Source organism: Orycteropus afer, unplaced genomic scaffold (assembly GCF_000298275.1).
Source record: "Orycteropus afer afer isolate SDZICR_OR568_19922 unplaced genomic scaffold, OryAfe1.0 scaffold00221, whole genome shotgun sequence".
Classification (NCBI taxonomy): domain Eukaryota; kingdom Metazoa; phylum Chordata; class Mammalia; order Tubulidentata; family Orycteropodidae; genus Orycteropus; species Orycteropus afer.
The window spans coordinates 1,636,735-1,645,694 of record NW_006921808.1 but is presented as its reverse complement, the minus strand read 5'-3'; the positions used below and the strand labels follow the sequence as shown (position 1 = coordinate 1,645,694).

At 40.3% G+C, this 8,960-nt stretch overlaps 1 protein-coding gene across 1 annotated transcript in view; it reads right to left on the bottom strand.

The window, feature by feature from the left end:
* The window catches only part of NCAPD3 (non-SMC condensin II complex subunit D3), a 257,331-nt gene extending 248,574 nt beyond the window's left edge, over window positions 1-8,757 (bottom strand). Inside the window, exon 1 of the mRNA XM_007948735.2 lies at window positions 8,611-8,757. The gene's annotated coding sequence lies outside the window, so the exon portion shown is untranslated. The remainder of the gene's footprint in view (window positions 1-8,610) is intronic.
* Between the last annotated feature and the right edge of the window lie 203 nt (window positions 8,758-8,960).

Below are 8,960 nucleotides of genomic sequence, written 5' to 3'. Positions count from 1 at the left end.
GTGATGGGCTCAAGCATGGCCGGGATTGTGGGGCTGGCACGGGATCGGGCAGTGTTTCGTTCTGCTGTGCATGGGGTCGCTATGAGTCGGAAACGACTTGATGGCACTTAACAACAACAACAACATCAAACAGTTCTCTGGGGAGACAAGCATGTTCCTTTCTTTCTGGAGAATCTTTTGTTCTTCTAGGAAACTTTGGGCATCTGCATCCATAAACAAGCAAAGTCCAGCCCAACATAAGCCATCAAATTGCAGCTACTTAACACCAGCTCAGTATCAAACATCTTCCTCTTTGTTTGGTTGGGTTTTGTTTGGTCAGATTAACCCTAGCCATCCTAGCTAGGTAATGGGTTCCAACTGCCAAGTTGGGAGTCACACTCTTCCCTTCACTTCAGACCAGCCATCACTTTTTCTCTCACATCCTCAGTCCTCAGGGACTATTTCAATGCCAATAGGCTCACAACTCTTTGTTCTTCAGACCAGCCAGCCCTTCCTTTCCTCCCTAGCCTCAGCAGTCTAGATCAGAGAGTACCAAACTCAGCCTTCTTCACTGCTACTGAAACTGGGTGAAGTAAAAACTTGACTATTTTCCCCACCCTGGTTAAGACAGATAATTAGAACAGATAGGACCCCGGTTGGGAATAAGTAAGTAAACTTATTACCCTCAACTATTTCCCCATCCCGATTAAGACTAATAGGACCACGGTTAGAGACAGATGAGTACACACATAGGACCCTGGTTGGAGACAGATGAGTAAATACAATAAACTCAGTTCCTTAAGAACTGAATGGAACAAAAAAATCACATTCTTCCCTGCTATTTCTTTAGGCACACTTGATAAAGGCGTTAATGTGTCTTAGAAAATAACTTGAAAATTAACTCTGGCCCGCGAACATACGTGGGACAGAGAGGAACAAAGTTACTGGGAACTAACACTCTCCCCTCTGCCTAAGCCCGGATCAGCTGATGACAGGAAGCTGGTGTGACTCATCCAGTACACAAGCACATCTGATTAAAATCCTACTGTCCCTTTAAACCAAGGCGAAGGAAATCTCAGCCAATCGTCAACCTTCTCACGCCCAAATTCCTGAAATTTTTATCAATATGCATAACTCTCTCTTCTGAAACCTACAAATACTGTAATTCGATGGAGATTTGGGGAGTCAGATCTGCATACCGACCCCTGCCTCCTTGCACTGCCACTTTACAATAAATAATTTTCTCTCCTTTCAATCACTTAGTGTATAAACTGTTTTGGCCTGACTAAACACCGGGCAGGGACCCACGTTTGGTCCTATTTCACTACACCTGCCCCATTTCCACTGAGATGGAACAGGTGGTTACAAGAGAGCAGCATACAAGCATACAAGCCTGTATGGCTTCCTTTAACTTCTAGTCCTGGAAGGGGTTTCTCTCGTGGACCATGGCTTTCCCGCCTCAATGTACCCAAAGCCTAACTGTTTGCATGAAATTAAAAAAGCCAAATAGTCATTTTTTTTTTCCCCTGTAGGTCCTGTTTTCAAATGCAGATCTGTTCTCTCAGTAGTTCTGATTGGGGCATAGGTCTACCTAAGTCTCTAATACTCTACACACAGGACTTGAAACAAAAGCCTGTGTTTTTTTCTGGGCAAATTCTATTTCCCCTTTCAACATATCCAATCAAGTATCAGCTGAAGGCAGACTTACACGTTCTCTGTTATCCATGATCATTTCTAATGTACAAACAAGTAAGAGAACATTCAATACCCATAGTACATTCAAATAAACACATAATCTTTTTTAAGACATTCCAGGTTCATCTCTTCACCTTGATGACATTAGCATTCTATGTATATGGTCTTGGGCTTTTGGTTGGGTGAAATCAAAAGCCCTAGCCTCTGGATCAATTATCTCCTTTAATAGGTAACACTAACCAAAGTAACCATCTAATAATCCAAAATTTCAGTTCCCCAGCCCCTTCCTTCCTTCTTTTACAAAATTCCATGCTTCTATCAGTCTGGAGCCACTGCAATGAATCCCACTGCTTCCGACACCAACTGCCAAAGGGACAAGGAGGCCATGTCTTCTGACCTCCTCTAACCCCACAAACGGAAGATAGAATCACCATCAGTAGCCCAAGGCCTATCACTGCAAGGCCAGACATGCTACCTCCCTCTAGGCCTTTCACCAATCCTGACAGCAACTGTTCCTCCCAGAGCACCAAACACCTCTCTGCTGGGTTCAATAATTCGCTGCAGTTGCCACACAAAACTCACAGACTATCAGGTTTATTAAGGAAGCAAGAGGCTACAATTCAAGTTCAGGAACACGTTCAGTCTCTCTCAGCCCACTGTCTCTCAGCCGACAGTCTCAGTCTCTCTCCAAACAATGCTGTTTCTCGGTCTCTCTCTCTTCTCTCTCTCTTTCTTTCTCTCTCTCTGTCTCTCAGCAGTGTGTGTCTCTCTCACAGGGCATGTCTCTCAGTGTCTCTCTCAATAGTGTGTTTCTCTCACGTCTCTCAGCTGGCAGTGAAAGATTCCTTCTGCCTGTAGGAGGGCTCCTTTTGAGCCTGGAAGAGTGGCAAAACTAACCAATACCAACATCAGAATTCTATACACCTGAGAGAAAGTGAACTTCCCAGAAAATTGTTTCTTGCTGCTCCAACAGAAATAAACCAGGTGGTTAACTTTAACAATCAGCTACTCATGGCAAAGGGGGAGTTAGTTAACAAAGACTATGGCTAAAAAAAACCCTATCATGTAATTACTACACCACAGAAGGGAAATTCCTCAACATACTAAAGGGCATCTGTGCAAAACCAACAGCCAACATTATTCTCAAGGGAGAGAGACTGAAACCATTCCATTCCCCTTGCAAACAGAAACCAGACAAGGATGCCCTCTATCACCACTTCCATTCAATATTGTATCTGAAGGAGCTCTGGTAGCATAGTGGCTAAGACACTTGCCTGCTAACCAGACGGCTGGCGGTTCAAACCTACCAGCCACTCCTCGGAAGGAAGGTTGGGCAATCCTACTTCCGTAGTGATACTGCCTCGGAAACCCAAGGAGGGGTCGCTATGAGTCGGGTTTGATGCGACGGCACATAACAACAACAACAACCAGGGCAATAAGGCAAGAAAGGGAAATCAAAGGCATCCAAATTGATAAGGAAGAAGTAAAACTATCCTTATTTGCTGATGATATTATCCTATACATAGAAAACCCAAAAGACTCAGCAAAAAAACTACTTTGAGAGATTTAGCCTAGTGATGAAACACAAGATCAACATACAAAAATCAGTTGGATTCCTCTACACCAGCAAAGAGATTTCTGAAAAGGAAATCAATACCATTTACAGTAGCGACCCCAAAAATAAAATACTTGGGAACAAATAAATCTCACTAGGGACCCAAAAGACCTGTACAAAGAAAACTACAAATCACTACTCCAGGAAACCATAAGAGATCTACATAAATGAAAGAAAATACCATGATCATAGGCAGGAAGATCGAACATTGTGAAAACATCAATACTACCCAAAGCAGTCTACACATTCAATGCAATCCCAATCCAGATTCCATCAGCATTCTTTAAAGATACGGAAAAACTAATCACTAATTTTATATGGGAAGGAAAGAGACCTCAAATAAGCAAGGCACTGATGAAGAACAAAGTAGGAGATCTCACACTGCCAGATCTCAAAACCTACTATACAGCCACAGTAGTCAAAACAGTTTGGTACGGGTATAACAAGAGACACACAGACCAGTGGAACAGAACTGAGAACCCAGAAATAGATTCATCGACCTATGGTCAGCTGATTTTTGACCAAGGACTGAAATCCATTAACTGGGCAAGAGGTGGTCTCTTTTAACAAATGCTGCTGGCTGGTTGAACTTGGAGGTAATTATTGTTGTTGTTGTTGTTATGTGCCGTCGAGTCGACCCCCGACTCATAGCAACCCCTCCTTGGGTTTCCGAGGCAGTTAAGTTGACTAAAATAAGTCAATCAAAGAAGGACAAATATAGTATTGGTTCATTATTGTAAAAAGTCAAGGAAAGGTTTATATATGGAAGGGAACTTTCTTTGTTGGTTACCAGGGATATGTGGGGGGGAACACTGCAAAAAAAAAATGCATTCACCCATGTCACTTCAGTTTTGTGAGTTTCACTGTACATAAAATATATTTTAATAAAATGTATTTTAAAAAATAAAGTGCTCTAAGAAAAGAACTGTAAGCCAAGAATACTAAAGCTGGCAAAACTCTCTTTCAAAAATGAGGGCAAAGTTAAGGCACTGCAATATAAACAAAAGCTGAGAAAGTTTATCACAACTATACCTATGTATAACTGTTGATTTACCTATTTCTTATTTCAATTCTATCAGTTTTAGCTTTAAGCATTTTGAAAGTCAGGCAGGTATAAATTTATTTGATTGCTATTTCTTCTATGAATTGACCCAGGTGTCTGGTTAAATTCCTTGTTCTGTATTCTACTTTGAGCCTGTCAATCAACACAGAGAAGGCATTTGACAAATCTAACACTTTTTCTTGATAAAAGCACTCAACAAAGTAGGAACAAAAGGAAAGTTCCTCAATATCATAAATAGCATTTATGAAAAACCAAAAGCTAACATTATATACAGGTAGAGGGTCAGTGAAAATGGATAAGACCCTCAACAAAATGGATTGACACAGTGGCTTCAATGATGTGCTCAAGTATAGCAATGACTGGGAAGACGGTGCACAACCAGCCAGTGTTTTGTTCTGTTGTACATAGGGTGGCTAAGAGTTGGTGTCAACTCAACCACATCTAGCAACAACAATATTATACACAATGGAGAAAAACTGAGAGCTTTAAGATCAGGAAAAAAAACAAAGTTGCCCACCTTCACAATCACTATTCAACATTATCCTAGAAATTTTGTCCGAGGCAATTAGGTAAAAAAAAAAGAAATAAAAAGTAACCAAATTAGGAAGAAAACAGCAAAACTTCCTTTTCACTAAAAAAACAAAACTCAGTGCCATCAAAACTATTTCCACCCACAGTGACCCCCACTGGGTTTCCAAGGCTGTAAATCTTTATAGAAGTAGACTGCCCCATCTTTCTTTCACAGAGCAGCTGGTAGGTTTGAACCACTGAACTTATGGTTAGCAGCCAAATGCCTTAACAACAATACCATATTCCAGATGATACAATTCTATACATAAAAAACCTCAAAGAATCCACAAGAAGATTACTAGAGCTAATAAATGCATGTTGTTGTTGTTGTTATGTGCCGTCGAGTATAGCGACACCTCCTAGTGTTTCTGAGGCAGTATCACTATGGAAGTAGACTGCCCCATCTTCCTTCCGAGGAGTGGCTGGTAGGTTTGAACCACCAGCCTTCTGGTTAGCAGTCAAATGCCTTAGGCACTACACTACCAGCTGGCCTGTAGGGCTTCCAACGCTGTAAATCTTTCCAGAAACAGACTGTCTCATCTTTCTCCTGCAGAGTGGCTAGTGCGTTCCGCCAACATTTTGGTTACCATCTGAATGCTTTCACAACTATGCCACTCCATTGTAAAGAGAAACGAAGTTCTGATGTGTCCTACAACACAGATGTTTTCAAGAAAACACGCTGAGTGAAGTCAGTCAGTTACAAAAGGACAAATATTGTATGAATCCACTTATATGAATTATCTAGACTAAGCAAATCTGTAGACATCAAAATTTATTAATGGTTACCAGGGGGAGAGGTAGAGAAAAAGGAATCACCCCTTAGAGAATAATGAGTTTCTGTTAAGGGTGATAGAAAAAAATTGGTTATGGATGGTGGTGATGGTTGCACAACATGATGAATATAATTAATGTTACTGAGTTGTACACGTAATGTGAAATGGCAAATGTTTTACATATATTATACCACACACATACATACAAAAACAAAAACCAAGAGCCAAAAATCTACACATCAGACTTTGTACTTACTGCTTCCCTCAAATGACAGAGATGTTGGTAATTAATGCCTTAGATTAGGCATACTGCTTGGCATGTGTCACCTTATACCAAACCAAACCTACCATGATCAAGTCAATTCCAACTCATAGTGACCCTATAGGACAGAGTGCAAATGCCCTATAGGTTTTCCAATGCTATAAATTTTTACAGAAGCAGACTGCCTCATCTTTTTTCCATGGAGTGACTAGTGGGTTTGAACTGTCAACCTTATCATTAGCAGCCAAATGCTTTAACTCCAGAGCTCCTCAGCCACCTTATAAAAGGGCCTATTTTACAAATTTAATTCTCTCAGCAGTCTCCCTTATAGTTATTACATCATCAATTTTATTGCAATTTCCACGCCATTGAACTCTCCTTGGAGGTCACCAAGGACAATGTAATTACCATCACCCTAACAGCCTTGTCTCAAAACTCAGCCTAATCCATCACACCTGTAGCATTTGATACCTTAGCCATTTTCTAGTTGCAGCTGTGACACTGCATTCCCTGACACGTCTGAAAACTGTTCTACCAATTTCTCTTTTTACAAATAATATTTCACAGCAGTTTAGGTTCCCATTCAATAATTTTAACACATGCTGTTCAATGACATTCCTTACAATCTTCACAACACATGAACTATCACATTATTTACAATCCGGTTGTTCCATCTTTATTAATCTAGTTTCCCTGCCCTTTTACATTCTCATTTTTGTTTTGCTCTGGTGTTCGTGGGGATATTACGTTGGAACTGATATGCGGACCTAACAAGTTCATAACAGAATCTCTTATTCAAAAGCCTGAAACTGAACTCCTAATTGTTCCACATGAATTTGCCCTTCCTTCTTTATTCCCCAGCTTGGTTAACAACATCATCACCCTCCTACTTTTGAAATCTTGGAGATCTTTGACTTCTTTCTTTCATTCATTCTCTATATCCAGTCAATACATCACCTTGCTCTATGCCTTAGATATTTGACAAAAGATATGTGACAAAAGATATGTGACTTGTTTACTATCCGTTCTACCTCAAAAAACATACCTAGTTTTACAACTAATTTCTAGTTCCTACAACATACCTCCATCATCATGTCTCTAATACTCAAAGAGCCTAGACCAATACAATAATCTCTCAAGGAATCTTCTAGTGTCCAATTGCTTCACATTTCAGCCCACCTATAGCAAAGAATATATGTCCTAAAACTGATCTATTCACATTACTTAGTCTATTGCTGAGGGAAACTCTTCCCTAGGCTGACTGTGAGGATTAGATAAATGCTAATGCTTAGAAAAGACCTCTGGTAGAATAGTGCCTAAAGCACTTGATTGCTAACCAGGAGGCTGGTGGTTCAAACCCACTAGCCACTCCTCAGAAGGAAGATGGGGCAATCTACTTCCACTGTGATACTGCCTCAGAAACCCAAGGAGGGGTCGCTATGAGTCGGATCTGACTCAACGGCACATAACAACAACAACAACAATGCTTAGAACAGAATCTGGTATACATTTAATATTCTATGAAAAGAATTTTGAACCCCACAGTGAAACTTCATTTTTGTTGTTGTTATGTGCTGTTGAGTCAGAACCGACTCATAGCGACCCCTCCTTGAGTTTCCAAGGCAAGTGATACTTCTGTATCAGTACAGAAGTAGATTGCCCCACCTTCCTTCCAAGGAATGGCTGGTGGGTTTGAACCGCTGGCCTTCTGATTAGCAGTCAAGTGCCTTAGGCACTAGGCTACCAGTGCTCCCGAAACTCCATTTAAGGATCCCTATAATCTATTCTCAGTCTACCTTACTGTCCTATGTCTCACCATACATTTTTAAAAATCTGTATGCAATTCATACCACACTACTCACAATTGCCTAAACATTCCTCACATGTTCCGATAGTGTTGTTCCTTCACTAGGAAATGCCCTATGACTATCATTTCTGGTAGTGAACATACACCCAGTTCTGAAGACTCAATTCAGGATATTTTCTCTATGAAGTGATGTGGTTCATCTTATTTTTCTCTGTATTCCTTTTATTTAATTTGCTGTAGTAAAAAGCAATCATGACCTGAAAAGATTTCACATTAATACCCTGAAACTTTTAGGGGAAAGCTATTAGGATAATCTAATAAGTGAATCACATTTTCTATGTTAATTTTATTGTAATCCTTATAAATTATTATAATAATGACTTCTATCTTCTACTTTGTTTTTTAAATTTTTATTGTGATATGGGTGAAAGTTTACAAAGCAAATTCACATTCCACACAGCAGTTCATATACATTTTGTTTCATGACATTGCCTGCAATTCCCCACAATGGAACAGCTCTCTTCCCACTTCCTCCCTGTAGTTACCTCCTGCCTGTGTCCTTCCTTCCTATGCATTCCTGCCCCCTGTGGAAATACTGCCCTTCTATTCTCTCATGATATCTTCTACTTCTAAGGGGGAGCTCTGGTAGCATAGTGGCTAAGACACTTGCCTGCTAACCAGACGGCTGGCGGTTCAAACCCACCAGCCACTCCTCGGAAGGAAGGTTGGGCAATCCTACTTCCGTAGTGATACTGCTTCGGAAACCCAAGGAGGGGTCACTATGAGTCAGGTTTGACTCGACGGCACATAACAACAACAACAAAATGGGTTGCTTTCTTTATTTACCTCTGTAGATCCATGTTCTTCTGTAGCAAAAGGGAAAATACTTTCATAGAGTTTTGTAAATGCATCCAATCCATTCTCTGTGATCTCTGCTTCTATGCTGGGATCCAAAGGTTCTGTTTCCGTGAAGTCCAATTCCCACACTGTATCCACCCATGCTTCTGTAAAAATGCCATGAAATTAGTAAGTGTTTGATAAGAAGTAAAAAACCAGCAATCATTAGGCTCCATGTACATTCAAGAAGAAAAAAATATACTACTACTAACCCACTTTTAACTATATAATGCAGTTGTAGCATAATTAAAAGAAGCAGAAAAGGCTAAGAAAACCTTTTTTTTTTTTTTTTTTTTTAA